Here is a 14,300-nt window from a genome sequence, read left to right on the forward strand (position 1 = left end):
TAAAGTGGAGAAACACCATTGTAAGGATTAACTTAGCCAAAGTATCCGGGTCGAAAGCTATGTGTTGGCGTAGGACACTACTTCATGATAGGTCACTGCTTTATAACAAGAAGAATCGTGTATGTTTGTACCTCTGATCAATTTCCACAACAATAATTCCAAACATATGTATATGAAAATAATTTGACTTTGATGCCAGACTACTTTTCAAACTCAGCCTAACAACACAGCCTTGAGTCTTCTAAGTAACCAGGAAAGTCTCTACCATTGTTCACTATAAGCTGAGTTTTATATTGTACAAAAGTGCAGTCAAACATGTAACCATAGCACACTCAGGGTATTTAGTATAAATCAACATGTTTAATTAAGTAGTATGACAGAAGATCAGTCTTGGGGAATATCGACATGTTTAAAATTGTACTTGCTTGTATCCAACCTGCAGCTCCAATACCTCTTGAGCTAATACACTTGTACTGAGCTATAAATTTTATGTCCAGTACAAAAGAGGAGCCATATAAGCATGCCAATACACAACAAGGAACCACTGTTAAAATAAATCCAAACCACTATTTGCTATAACAAACATGAAAAAAACTACATATGTATGATGAGAAAAGGGACTAAATTTTCCTTACAGTCTTCAACATCTATTGATCACGATTAATAATAATTCCATGAAACTTCATATGTCTATAGCATAACATACTGCTCACATCACCTCTAGTGATACACAATCCTTCACGGTCTCACTAAAATAAATTACAATGCAAGTGCTTAGTACAGATCACAAACACTGCACCTGTCATCAATGATGTGCCAAGGTTGGCTTCATGTGCATAAATCAACCATGTAATTCAGCAACAATCTGAACATGTATAATACCATGAAAAATTGTAAATGTGCACCGGAATATCTTCTAAACCGGGATTCTGATGTGCAGAAAGTTGTGCAGTCTATGCAGCCAACAACTTGCTTATTCTATCCTTCAAAGGCTTTTCCATTCGTATCATCAGCATACATGGCATTCAACAAAATTCAGATGGCCCTCTTGCATACGCAATAACCTGCACCAAGTGACTTGGAAGGGGTCTTTGGAGTCATAAGATGGAACCACAAGAAGCGCGATATGATACCTTGCTGGTGCACAGAGTCTTGAGTAAAGGTTTGCGGGCGACGTTGCGTGGCAATGCGGCAAAGTAGATATGATGGTTCATGGTCGAGGACTTGTTGCTGCTCTTCTTGCTCGACTTAGTCACGCTCTTCTCCACAACAATTTTTGTTTCATTATTGACCTTGCAATGTATGTTCGGTTTTGGTTTTTCCTTCTGGTCCAGTGCTGCCCTACCCACATAAAAATAACGTCAACTTGTATGAAACTAAAGAGCTAAATTGAAAGCGGTAGAGGGGAAGGTGTTACCTGGAAATTAAGATAAGAATTTTCAGATGTTAAACAGTACCATGTGTCCAATGTAAATCCGACAGAAATTCTGAAACAACCAGAGAACAAGTATCAAACATTTGGCATTCGCTGGGGAATAATACTCTTTGGATGGGTAATTAGAAAACAAAGAGAGATATAATTATAATGATTCAAACCTTGCTAATCTTTTACCATGTGTTTCCTTACAATCTGAACCATGGGGAGCAATTGATCATCTTGTCCCAAGTTTCATCTTTTATAGAATTGCAGCAGTTAGAGGCAATCAGGAGTGGCACATGGATAGATCAACACAAGATAAAGGCTGAAACAAAGATGGGGACCTGCAGCGAGATAGATGAGTGTTCCTCCTTCTCTTCCTGCTATAGTTCCTCCTCGCAGGTGCAGGGGAGGGCGTGGCAGCGTACTGGCATGGTTGTAGGGGGGAAGGGTGGCAGCCATCTTTGGCAACAGTTCCGCCTGGGAACCGGCTCACCACTGGGCGAGCTGACGTGTCATCTCGGCCGCCGCTGCTCGTCGTGAGGGACGCCCCACTTCTCCTACTGGCCTGTCTTCACGTTCTCCTGCCTTCGCCCTCCGGAGAAGAGGCATGGCGGCCACGCACATAGGTCGCGAGAAGAGAAGGATCGAAGGGAGCCAGATGTGTAGATCGCAAGTGGTCGCCGCCATCAATCACCTCTGTCTCTCTCTCTCTCTGACCTAGGGCAAGAACGGAAGGGTTCAGGGGTAGCGGGGCGGGGGCGGGCTTCGCGAAGGGGAGTGGTGGTAGGAGGTGGATAGGGAGTAGAATCACGAACGCACTTTCGAGATCCGACGTTCACCATGTTCAGTGAACGAGGGGCATCGAATTCTGCCTCTGGAATAGAGGCCCAAGAACAGCCGGCCCGGGAGCAGCCCACGCGGACGGAAATGATGCATCAGACGGCGAGGGATGACCGAGATGCAGAATCCAACGGCCAAATGCAACGAATGCGTGAGAGGGCAGGAATTAGGTGCAGTTTTACTGTTCTTAATAAATAGAACCGGACGAACAATATTAGAAATCAGTGAAATGATATCTGGCATATTGTAGGCTTGTATAGCAGCCCAATCACCCACATGTCTTGAAAAAACCACGAGAATAGTGGCCCATTAGGACAGACGGACCAGGTTGTGAAAAACTGGACCTGAAACACTATCTGACGGCCAGAAATGGTCTAAACATGAAATCCGACGGCCGAAGACATGAGAGAGCTCGGTTTAGGTGCAATTTTAATATGAAGTAAACAACCTTAATTTTGTACCAAATGAATCAATTAATAAAGTTACTTATTGTTGTTTAAAGTTTTCTCTTAACAAATGAAAATAAGTCAACAAAGGGGGTAATACATAAGCTCAAAAAATATTCATGAAAACTATAAAATATCTCTTACAATGAACATTTACGATGCAGGTGAACAATGCAGGGCAATTGTTTTTCAAAGTGGCTACAGAGTTAACGAAAACAACTACTCGCATCTGATGGAGACTAACTTATCGTCGAGCTTCCACCTCAGAGCATCTCCAGCCGTCCCCCCAAGCCCCCCCCCCCCCCCCCCCAGGAGGCCTTTTTCATCACCGGCATGCATTTTTTCGCCCAGTCAGGCCCCCAGACCCTGAAATAGCGCCGGATTTAGCCAAATTTACGCCCGGCGGTACCAACCCAAACCCAGAAAGCTGAGAAGCAGCTGGGGGCGCCGGGACTCTTTTTTGCATGCAAAAGCCCCACACGTCAGCCTCTCTCCTCACTCTCTCTCCTCATTTCCTCACAGGCCCACCACGTGCATGGCCTCTCTCCTGCAGCTCCAGCCACGCCGGAACCCGCCGTCCTCGTTCCTGTCGCCCCGTCTTGGCCAGTGTGAAGGACTTAGCGGAGGAGTCCTCGAGCGCGCCGGCCACGACGAGCCACGCACGGGCGGCACCGGCCCCTCGCACGGGCACGACTGGCAGCGGCCAGGGCGGGACGCCGGGCGGTGCGTGGGGCGTGGCGTGCCGGGCGCCCCCCCTCCCCCCCTTCCTCCTCCTCCTCCTCTCCATCCTCGGCGGCGGCCAGGCGCGGGCGCGTCTTGAGCTCGCCCGTGGGCTCCTCGGGCCAACCATTGAAGTCCTGGACCGCCGGCGTATCGCCCTGGACGGCGCCGAGCTTGGCGAGCACGAACTCGAGGAGGAGCGACGACGTCCCGCACGGCCCCCAGAGGAAGGCCAGCTCTGCGCGAGCCAGCGTGGGCGCGTCGCGGGTGGCGTTGAGGTCCCAGAGGAGCGTCGTGGAGTCCCAGAGGTGGATGATCGGCGCGGAGGCGGGCATGTTGTGCGATAGCGATGCGCCGGTGCCCGTGGCTGTCCACGCCGCCGCTCATCGCCGCGCCAACCTGTTGCTGCTGCGAGGTAGTGGTGATCCGGTGCTCTTTGCCCCGTGCATGACCACACTTGTTGCATGCTCACGGCCTGAAGATCGGCAAGAACTAGCTCTAGCAGTCTAGTAGTAGGCGCGGACACGGGAGCAGCGGCCACGGGCGCGCGCGACCAGGCGCGAGCAGGGAGCCACCGGGGCGCGGTCCAGCGGCGGGGCGCTGGGCTGGAACGGGCGGAGCCGCGTGAAGGAGGCGCGGCGACGCAGGCGGGCGGAGGGCCAGGCGCGGCCAGGCCGGGGATGGCCTGGAGCATTGCGGCAGCGGGCGGAGCCGTCCGCAGGAGATCGGACGCGCCCGAGGCGGGGCGGAGCAGCACGCGAGCAGGGACGGTCGGATCGGCGCGGCATCGGCAAAGGAGAGACATATGACGGGGTGGGGGGGACAACGAGTGGAAACTTTTTGACACCCAGACAAAAACTATCGCCGACAGCCCCCAGGCGGCGAAAAAATGCCTCCTGGGGGGCTCAACGGCTAGAGATGCTCTCAGTCAGCTAGCACACCCTCTCCTCCTCAACGTCTCCATATGCGGAGGAGGAAGCATCGTCAACATCTCCTCTATTGCAGGCTCAGTTGGCTTTCCATGCTTCACACTTTATAGCATTACAAAAGGTAGATATACAGCTGACAAGTACTATATGCCTTGGCTCACATGCAGGAGGAATGAACCAACTTACAAGGAGCCTCGCCACTGAGTGGGCTAGAGACAATATTCGTGTGAACGGTGTTGCTCCATCCATGATCATGACTGACATGATCAAAGATGTACATGTTGAGATTGTATCGTGACTATATTTATTCTTTGCCAACTTTTATCCAACGTAGAAACTATTCAAAAATACGCAACAATTACTGACATTACTCAGCTAATATAACATAATTTATTGTTAAAATATTTTACACTTATACAAAAATAACGGGGAAATATCAACGGCTTTGGTTGTTCTCGATCCAACAGATAGTCGGAGGCCCTAGAGAAAGAGTACTCGCGGATCCCAATGGGGCATAGTGGCAAGCCAGCGGAGGTCACGTCGGTCGTGTCCTTCCTCTGTATGCCCACGACATCCTATATCACTGGCCGAATTATTTGTATTGACGGTGGTCGATCCATTTGTTAGAGGATGACGAGCATGATTCTAATGTTGGAGGTGTTAGAGCTCCGTATGCAAGAGGCGGTGGTGCTTAAGTGGACCACTGCTATTTGGGATATATGTTGTATAGAACATGTTTTATCACTTATCATGTTGAACTGTTTCAACTTTGTTTTATCTGTGGTATGTAGCACTGTTGTGTCGAACAATTATGTTGTTTGTCTGTTATATGAATTTCACTGTTTGATTTGAATTTCAATTCTAATTCAGTTGCAGGGCTAGTTAGCAAATAGCAGGGATGGGTACATATTAGAAAAAAACTAAAGACAGTGATTCGTATGAAACCGTCTGCGGTAAAAAAAACATTGGATGAGGTTATTCTTGCGAAGCCGCCTGCACTGTCCATGACACTGAAGGTGATTTCCCTAGCCGTCGGTGCTATTACAAGTATTAGCGACGCTGGCTTTGAGGTGGAACGTGAAACCGCCGCCGTGCCATGCACGAAAATCACCTACAATGCTCGATTTTATAGGACTGGAAGACACCAGCAACACAAAAGCTCGGATATGGCGTTAACTAGCACTGGCACTGGAGACTGAAACAAGTGCTCACACCCTTTCTCCACCGTTGCCATGACAGCAGAAAGCAAGGGAACAACCACCGTGGCACCCTCTGATCCGCCCAACCGGCCTTCAACTTCAACCCCTATCAGCCACAATCACAAGTAGAAGAAAAACAGTAAAACCTACTATGTAGTGACTATGGACACTACAGGGACCAAGCCCCCTCCCACCTCCCTCCACCCGCTTATGGGCAGCGCCACCATAAGATGGAGGGAGGGAGGACAACGGTCAAAGGGGTGTGGAGGAGGGATTAGAAGGGGGAGAAACGGGAGGAATGCAGTCGCCACAAAAGGGCAGTCTGAAAAGTCTGGTGGTCCAAAAAGAAACCTTATTAGTGAGACACATTCGTACTCTACTTGGGTCTCATCTGACGAGTCTAACCAAATTGCTATTATTTCTGATAAAAGGTATTTTTATTGACTCAATGTCGTCATATCAAGAAGATACGAACACAATAAGTACACGGACGGGGTCTCTGCACAATTAGGATGTACATTGACTTGTGTGATTAAAAAAAAAAATTGGTTGTCTGAAACAGAGTTATTTACTCAAAAGCACCACACTTGGGGTTAGGGTAACAACTTGATACCAGATTCTAGCCAGGGCACAAAAACCCACCGAAACTGCGCCTAATGCGTAATGGAGAGCACTGATTTTCTGATAAGCTCTGGTAAACAGCAAAACTGACAATTTGGGCCCACCTGTCAGGTTGACGTGGAATGCTTGTGTGGACAACGCATCTGCACATTTCGCGCCGCCGCCGCCGCCGCTCGCCGCCCATACTGATCGTCGGTCATCCAAGACCTGGTCGTGCCCGTTCATGCGGTGCCGGCGGGAGGCCCTAGCCGCGCTCGTTCTTGTGACGCCGGCCGGGAGGCCCTGGCCGTGGCCGTGCCCGTGCTCGCGGCCGTGCCCATGCTCGCACACTGTGGTGGCCACGCCGTGCTCACGGCGACCGCCGGGAGGCCCTGGTCATGCCTATACTGATGGGCGTGCGGTTCGCCCCCGTGTTGGCGGCGCCCACTAGGAGGCCCCAGCCACGAGCGCCGATGTGGAGCGCCATGGCCAAGACCGTGCTCGCGACGCCCGTCGGGAGGCCCTGCTCACGACGCCTGTCGTGAGGCCCTGGTCACGCCCTGCTCGCGGCGGTGCCCCGTGGAGGAGCACCTTTGCCACCTGTAAGTGCTCGAGGCGGTGCAGCTGGATGTGTGCCTCACCGCGGTCACCGCCCACGGATCCGCTAGGGATGGCGACAACTACGCGAGATGCTTGCTGCCTGGGTGGTCCTCCCCTGTCCGCACTGGAGTTTCGTGCCTACCTGTGATCAGTGCTCTGCCACCGGCCGGCGTGCGCCAAGCTCCTGGAGGTGGCGTCGGGGGAGAGAGAAATGGGAGGAGGTAGCTCGCGCCCAGAGCGAGCTCCAGACGAAGGGAAAAAGGAGAGGAGGATCTGGACGTCGAGCTAGGTTGCGCCTAGCTTGAGCAGGGGCTCGGCTGCCATGGCCATGGACCTCTTAGTTCGCATGGGCTCAGGTGGTCACAACCTGCTCGACACAATGCTCCAGTGGAATAGATATGGGACGAAGATGACCGTTTAGTCAATGACAGGTGGGGCCGCATCTCATCTGCCACCTCAACTGGTCAAAAAAATTTTTGCTGCTTGGTCTTTGCCACGACAGCCCAACAAGCGGGCCCCATCTATCAGTTTTGCTGTTTTCGCGACCTAATTTGAGCATCAGTGCTTCACATTACGCATTAGGCGCAATTCCGATGATTTTGTATGCCCTGACTAGAATTTGGTACCAAGTTGTTACCCTATCTTCAAGTGTGATGGTTTTGGATAAACAACTCTGTGAAACAGGTCTACAAACTATCGGTACACTCTACCCTTGATTTTGGCCACTTTCACAAACTGGCCATCCAAATCCAAGAGAGAGAAGAACCGTAGAGATCTGGCCAGTGCTTTCTAACCGGCCGGCAACACTGGTGTAGCGCATGCGTGTCCATTGCCATATGTGCTACGAGGATCGAGGCTCTCCGGCCGAACCAAGTCAAAACTCGACCACAGAGCGACAAATAACCGAGTCTCACTACCGGAACAGGGCCATACCCCGACGGCCAAAACAATGTCGACGGCCGTCGTCGGCTTCCTGGGAGATATGCCGACAGCCTGGTTCTGGCCGTCGGCGTACAAAGGTCGTCGGGTTACGTAGAGATAAGCCGACGGCACCCGTCGGCATAGAATGGCCGTCGGCCTAGCTACATATATGCCGACAGCTCCCGTCGGCTTACATAGGCCGTCGGCATACACGTGGGGCCCGGCCACCCCCTGGCTAACGGCGTCAGAGCTATGCCGACGGCCTAGACGGGGGGCCGTCGGCATAGGTCCGCAGGCCACGTCATTGATCCAGGCCGCACCATGCAGAGCCTATGCCGACGGCTGCCGTCGGCATATCTGCCACGTCAGTGATCCGCGGCACGCTGGTCGGATCTATGCCGACGGCTAGGCCGTCAGCATAGTTAGATTTTTTTTCGGTACATATTTTTTAATGCTTTTTTATGTATTATTATATCAACTAACATGTAACATGTTAAATATAAACATACATATGAATATATATGTAGTTTGTATTTTTTTCATATATTATGAATATATATATATAGTTTGTATTTTTTTCGAGCACGTTAATAATGTGCGGCCATGTTCTTTTAAATATAGATCCTTATATTTTATTAAAATCAAAAATAGCTATGCCGACAGAAGTTTTGTGGCAGTTGCAAACGCCCGACACCCATCTCCAGAGAGTGACCCCCCTCACATCCGCGGTGTGCCCCCCCTCATGGACGGCGCCGCCGCCGGCACCTGGAGGGGGGAAACGGATGCGTCGGGTCTACACGGAGTGGATGTAGCTGTGGTTTTGGCCCGGATGTTGCTCCCGGGTGTCCCTCTGGGCCGACCTAACACAACCGGGTGGAGAGGTCCACTGGTCAAAGCCCGTCCGTGGGAAGTCAAAAGGCTAGATCTCGTGGTCAACCGCTCCAGGGTTAGGCGGGACGGGGGCCCTGGGGGGTAGCAATGCCACCGGAGCGTCGTACCGGGCCCTCATACATGCGGGGTGGTGTTGTGGCATGTCCAAATAGGCGGCACCTGGAGGGGGAAAACGGACGCATCGGGTCTACACGGAGGGGATGTAGCTGTCGGTTTGGCCCGGATGTTGCTCCCAGGTGTCCCTCTGAGCTGACCTGACACAACTGGGTGGAGAGGTCCACTGTTCAAAGCTCGTCCGTGGAAAGTCAAAGGGTTAGATCTCGTGGTCAACCGCTCCAGGGTTAGGCGGGACGCGGGCCCTGGGGGGATGGGGGGTAGCAATGCCACCGGAGCGTCGCACCGGCCCCTCATACATGCAGGGTGGTGTGGTGGCATGTCTGAAGAGGCGGCACGCGTCTCCGGGGTTCGGCCCCCTCACGGACGGCGCCATCGCCGGCACCTGGAGGGGGAAAACGGACGTGTCGGGTCTACACGGAGGGGATCTTGCTGTGGGCCTGGCCCGGATGTTGCTCCAAAGTGTTCCTATGGGCTGACCTAAAACAACCGGGTGGAGAGGTCCACTGGTCAAATCCCGTCCGTGCAAAGTCAAAGGGCTAGATCCCGTGGTCAAACGCTACAGGGTTAGGCGGGACGGGGGCCCTGGGGGGTAGCAATGCCACCGGAGCGTCGCACCGGGCCCTCATACATGCGGGGTGGTGTGGTGGCATGTCCGAAGAGGCGGCACGCGTCTCCGGGGTGTGGCCCCCCTCACGGACGGCAATGACACGGTAGTAGACGTTCTGCGGTAACGATGCAGCGTGAATATTATTAAATACTTGGAGCGCGATAAAATCATGAGTTTTTTACACAACGTGGGCACATGTGCTATAGGACTGATGGTAATTTTTCATAATTTTTTGTGATGGAGAAGTATCTGAACACTTCCCTCTACGCGGATTGCTCTTCGCACGTCTACGACTGTGGCCGGCGGCCTCCGGGGGCTAGCATACCGTCAAATCTTGCGTAGGCGGCCTCTCACAAGTCTCGAAGTGTTGAGGCGGTTGCAAACGCCCAGCACGCGTCTCCGGGGTGTGCCCCCCCCCCTCTCACGGACGGCGCCGCCGCCGGCACCTGGAGGGGGAAAACGGACGCGTCGGGTCTACACGGAGGGGATCTTGCTGTGGGCCTGGCCCGGATGTTGCTCCAAAGTGTTCCTATGGGCTGACCTAACACAACCGGGTGGAGAGGTCCACTGGTCAAATCCCGTCCGTGCAAAGTCAAAGGGCTAGATCCCGTGGTCAAACGCTACAGGGTTAGGCGGGACGGGGGCCCTGGGGGGTAGCAATGCCACCGGAGCGTCGCACCGGGCCCTCATACATGCGGGGTGGTGTGGTGGCATGTCCGAAGAGGCGGCACGCGTCTCCGGGGTGTGGCCCCCTCACGGACGGCAATGACACGGTAGTAGACGTTCTGCGGTAACGATGCAGCGTGAATATTATTAAATACTTGGAGCGCGATAAAATCATGAGTTTTTTACACAACGTGGGCACATGTGCTATAGGACTGATGGTAATTTTTCATAATTTTTTGTGATGGAGAAGTATCTGAACACTTCCCTCTACGCGGATTGCTCTTCGCACGTCTACGACTGTGGCCGGCGGCCTCCGGGGGCTAGCATACCGTCAAATCTTGCGTAGGCGGCCTCTCACAAGTCTCGAAGTGTTGAGGCGGTTGCAAACGCCCAGCACGCGTCTCCGGGGTGTGCCCCCCCCCTCTCACGGACGGCGCCGCCGCCGGCACCTGGAGGGGGAAAACGGACGCGTCGGGTCTACACGGAGGGGATCTTGCTGTGGGCCTGGCCCGGATGTTGCTCCAAAGTGTTCCTATGGGCTGACCTAACACAACCGGGTGGAGAGGTCCACTGGTCAAATCCCGTCCGTGCAAAGTCAAAGGGCTAGATCCCGTGGTCAAACGCTACAGGGTTAGGCGGGACGGGGGCCCTGGGGGGTAGCAATGCCACCGGAGCGTCGCACCGGGCCCTCATACATGCGGGGTGGTGTGGTGGCATGTCCGAAGAGGCGGCACGCGTCTCCGGGGTGTGGCCCCCCTCACGGACGGCAATGACACGGTAGTAGACGTTCTGCGGTAACGATGCAGCGTGAATATTATTAAATACTTGGAGCGCGATAAAATCATGAGTTTTTTACACAACGTGGGCACATGTGCTATAGGACTGATGGTAATTTTTCATAATTTTTTGTGATGGAGAAGTATCTGAACACTTCCCTCTACGCGGATTGCTCTTCGCACGTCTACGACTGTGGCCGGCGGCCTCCGGGGGCTAGCATACCGTCAAATCTTGCGTAGGCGGCCTCTCACAAGTCTCGAAGTGTTGAGGCGGTTGCAAACGCCCAGCACGCGTCTCCGGGGTGTGCCCCCCCCCTCTCACGGACGGCGCCGCCGCCGGCACCTGGAGGGGGAAAACGGACGCGTCGGGTCTACACGGAGGGGATCTTGCTGTGGGCCTGGCCCGGATGTTGCTCCAAAGTGTTCCTATGGGCTGACCTAACACAACCGGGTGGAGAGGTCCACTGGTCAAATCCCGTCCGTGCAAAGTCAAAGGGCTAGATCCCGTGGTCAAACGCTACAGGGTTAGGCGGGACGGGGGCCCTGGGGGTAGCAATGCCACCGGAGCGTCGCACCGGGCCCTCATACATGCGGGGTGGTGTGGTGGCATGTCCGAAGAGGCGGCACGCGTCTCCGGGGTGTGGCCCCCCTCACGGACGGCAATGACACGGTAGTAGACGTTCTGCGGTAACGATGCAGCGTGAATATTATTAAATACTTGGAGCGTGATAAAATCATGAGTTTTTTACACAACGTGGGCACATGTGCTATAGGACTGATGGTAATTTTTCATAATTTTTTGTGATGGAGAAGTATATGAACACTTCCCTCTACGCGGATTGCTCTTCGCACGTCTACGACTGTGGCCGGCGGCCTCCGGGGGCTAGCATACCGTCAAATCTTGCGTAGGCGGCCTCTCACAAGTCTCGAAGTGTTGAGGCAGTTGCAAAGGCCCAGCACGCGTCTCCGGGGTGTGCCCCCCCCCCTCTCACGGACGGCGCCGCCGCCGGCACCTGGAGGGGGAAAACGGACGTGTCGGGTCTACACGGAGGGGATATTATTAAATATTTGGAGCGCGATAAAATCATGAGTAGGCGGCCTCTCACAAGTCTCGAATTCGGCGTCCCACCACCCTCCCCGTCGACCAGGCCACGGCCTTGGCGGACGAAGCTGCTCGAATTCGGCGCCTCCCCTCCCCTCCCCTCTGTGTGGTTCCGGGAGAGGAGAGGGCCGAGCGGTTTAAAAAAAATAAAAATCTATATGAAATAATAACACATAAAAAAGGAAAACTATAACTATAAAAAATTTAAAAATCTATATGAAATAAAAAAGAATAAATATATAACTATAAGAAAACATTAAAATAAAAAAGAATAAATATATAACATTGAAAATAATATACACTAAAAATATATTTGAAGACAGTTAATAATATATGCCACGTGTGTAATTAACATGTATACGGCTAGTTTGTAATTAACATGTAAAAAAAAGAAATACACCTATGCCTACGGCTTAGCCGTCGGCATATATGCCACGTGGCATGACTAATGTATGCCGACGGCTTCCGACGGTTAAGCCGTCGGCATAGGCGCCTTATCCACTCCCCGCTCACCCCCTCCACTCGTTCGTCGCTCCACTCATTCGTCCCCGACCCGCGCTAGCTAGCTAGCTGCCGTCGCCGCCGCCGCCCGCCGCTGCTCCCCGCCGCCCGCCCGCCGCCGCTCCACCCGCGCCACTCTCCCCTCCCTCACCCGTCCCCCTCCCCGCCGCTCCATCCCCTCCCCTTCCCTCCCCTTCTCGCGCCACCGCCGCCACGCATCTGCCGCCCGCCCGCCCGTCGCCGCTCCACCCCCTCCCCTCCCTTCCTCGCGCCTTGCCTCCACCCCAGCCTCGGTCGGCGGTGCGTTGCCTCCACGAACCGGGCAGGGCCCCGCCTCGGCCCCTCCCCGAGCACGCCTGGCCACGGCTCCGGCCAGCGGCCCGCGTCCCTGCCCGGCCGGCCCTGGTGCTAGCTCCGGTCGGCGGCGGGCTCTGCTTCTCCGGCCGACCACGACCAGCCCCGTCCCTCCCGGCCCCTCCATCGCCGTGACGCTCCTCTGCCCGGTGAGCTATGCTCTTTTTTTTCATTTTTCCTACTATGACATTCATAGTTTCATATTAATTTGCTGCAAATAACTACTATGTATGGACATGTGTAACTTATCTTCATAAAGACAAGTGATGTAATTGTTAGCATTGTTCTCTTCTAGATTTTATGTCCATAAGCCTAATATTTGTACCAATATGATATGTAATGGATTATGACAATATATGCATGTGAGATTAATGGATGGTGTATTCGGCCACTAAGTCTATTCACATATGCATGCAAAACAAATTTTTGAGTTGCTGTTTGTGTCATGTTCTTTGAGTTGTTGACGTCTAGAGATGGCATGGATAGGAGGTGAAGTTGTGTCTAAATCCTTGCTATGTGACATTTAGTTTCTAAAATAGTTGTGTGAGATGTGCTCCAAAATTGACATATGATGAGTGGTTATTTAATCATGATGATCTTGCTAAAAAAATTGAAGGACAAAATTTTACACTTGACGAAATATGATTTTTTTTCATAGTTTAAACTGTCAATGCTTAACCTATTTTTTTGCACTTGGTCGAATTAACAGGATTTGTGGTGTTCCATCTTCGTGGAGTGACCGTCGACGTTGGAGGTGTTTGTCCACGATCGTCCCTCCTTTGATCGACTACATCCTCTACATCGGAGGGTGAGCAACAATTCCATGACCTCGTCCACTTTTTTTCCATGTCACTAGATTGAATTTTCACATCAAGTCGCGTAACCTAGGTCTCCCGTCCGAAAGGGTTGCATCGATAAATATGCATTCAATTGCATATTTATCACCGCAGCTCTTTCGGATTGTCCAGCGCTTTCCACGGACAGCCCGAGGATGTGTAGATTGGGTACGTTGTTCATGCTCTACCCCGTTCCGAGACAGGATTTCGGCGGCGCCTCCCTGTTGTTCTCCGGATGCACATTCTCTCGACATTTTGCCGAGACGTGTATTTGGAGAACAGCGGGGAGGTGCTGCCGAAATTTTGTCTCGGAATGGGGTAGAGCATGGACCGTACTCAATCTACACATTCTCGGGTGGGATTAGGACCCATCTTTACCTATTAGAGATGTAGGTGGATTACTCGTCAACCTTGTAAAAAATAAAATATTGATGTTGGTAATTTAAATGAATCCTTAATTTTGTTGTGTGGCTTCCAATAAAGCAGAGATGGCAGATAATCAGTGGATGTATAGTGGGTTTATCCGTCGGAATCAAGTAACAACAGAGTGGGTCGAGAAAACTGATGTGTTTTTGAAAGAGATATTCCGTAGTCCAATGAGGATGGTGCCAGAATGCCCGTGTGCCAGATGTGGGAGACGTATCCGCAGAGATAAGAGTGAGATGACTAAGCACCTTCGCACGCATGGATTTATGCCCAACTTTAATATGCCGATAAACTTTGCCCAGCGGGACCGTGGTAGAGAGGATGTGATACGACAACGCGTCGCTGGTTA

The 14,300-nt window shown here is 52.5% G+C and overlaps 1 long non-coding RNA gene and 1 pseudogene across 1 annotated transcript; one reads left to right on the forward strand and one right to left on the reverse strand.

Annotated features, from left to right (window-relative positions):
- Window positions 1-655: 655 nt before the first annotated feature.
- Window positions 656-2,163, reverse strand: LOC123098587 (uncharacterized). Its single transcript, XR_006447867.1, has 3 exons — window positions 1,597-2,163; window positions 1,418-1,487; window positions 656-1,341 (listed from the first exon to the last, which is right to left on the reverse strand). It is a non-coding gene; the product is annotated as an uncharacterized lncRNA (long non-coding RNA).
- A 701-nt stretch (window positions 2,164-2,864) lies between these two features.
- LOC123081550 (noroxomaritidine/norcraugsodine reductase-like) lies at window positions 2,865-4,982 on the forward strand (annotated as a pseudogene).
- The last annotated feature ends 9,318 nt before the right edge of the window (window positions 4,983-14,300 follow it).

Source organism: Triticum aestivum, chromosome 1B, assembly GCF_018294505.1.
Source record: "Triticum aestivum cultivar Chinese Spring chromosome 1B, IWGSC CS RefSeq v2.1, whole genome shotgun sequence".
Lineage (NCBI taxonomy): Eukaryota > Viridiplantae > Streptophyta > Magnoliopsida > Poales > Poaceae > Triticum > Triticum aestivum.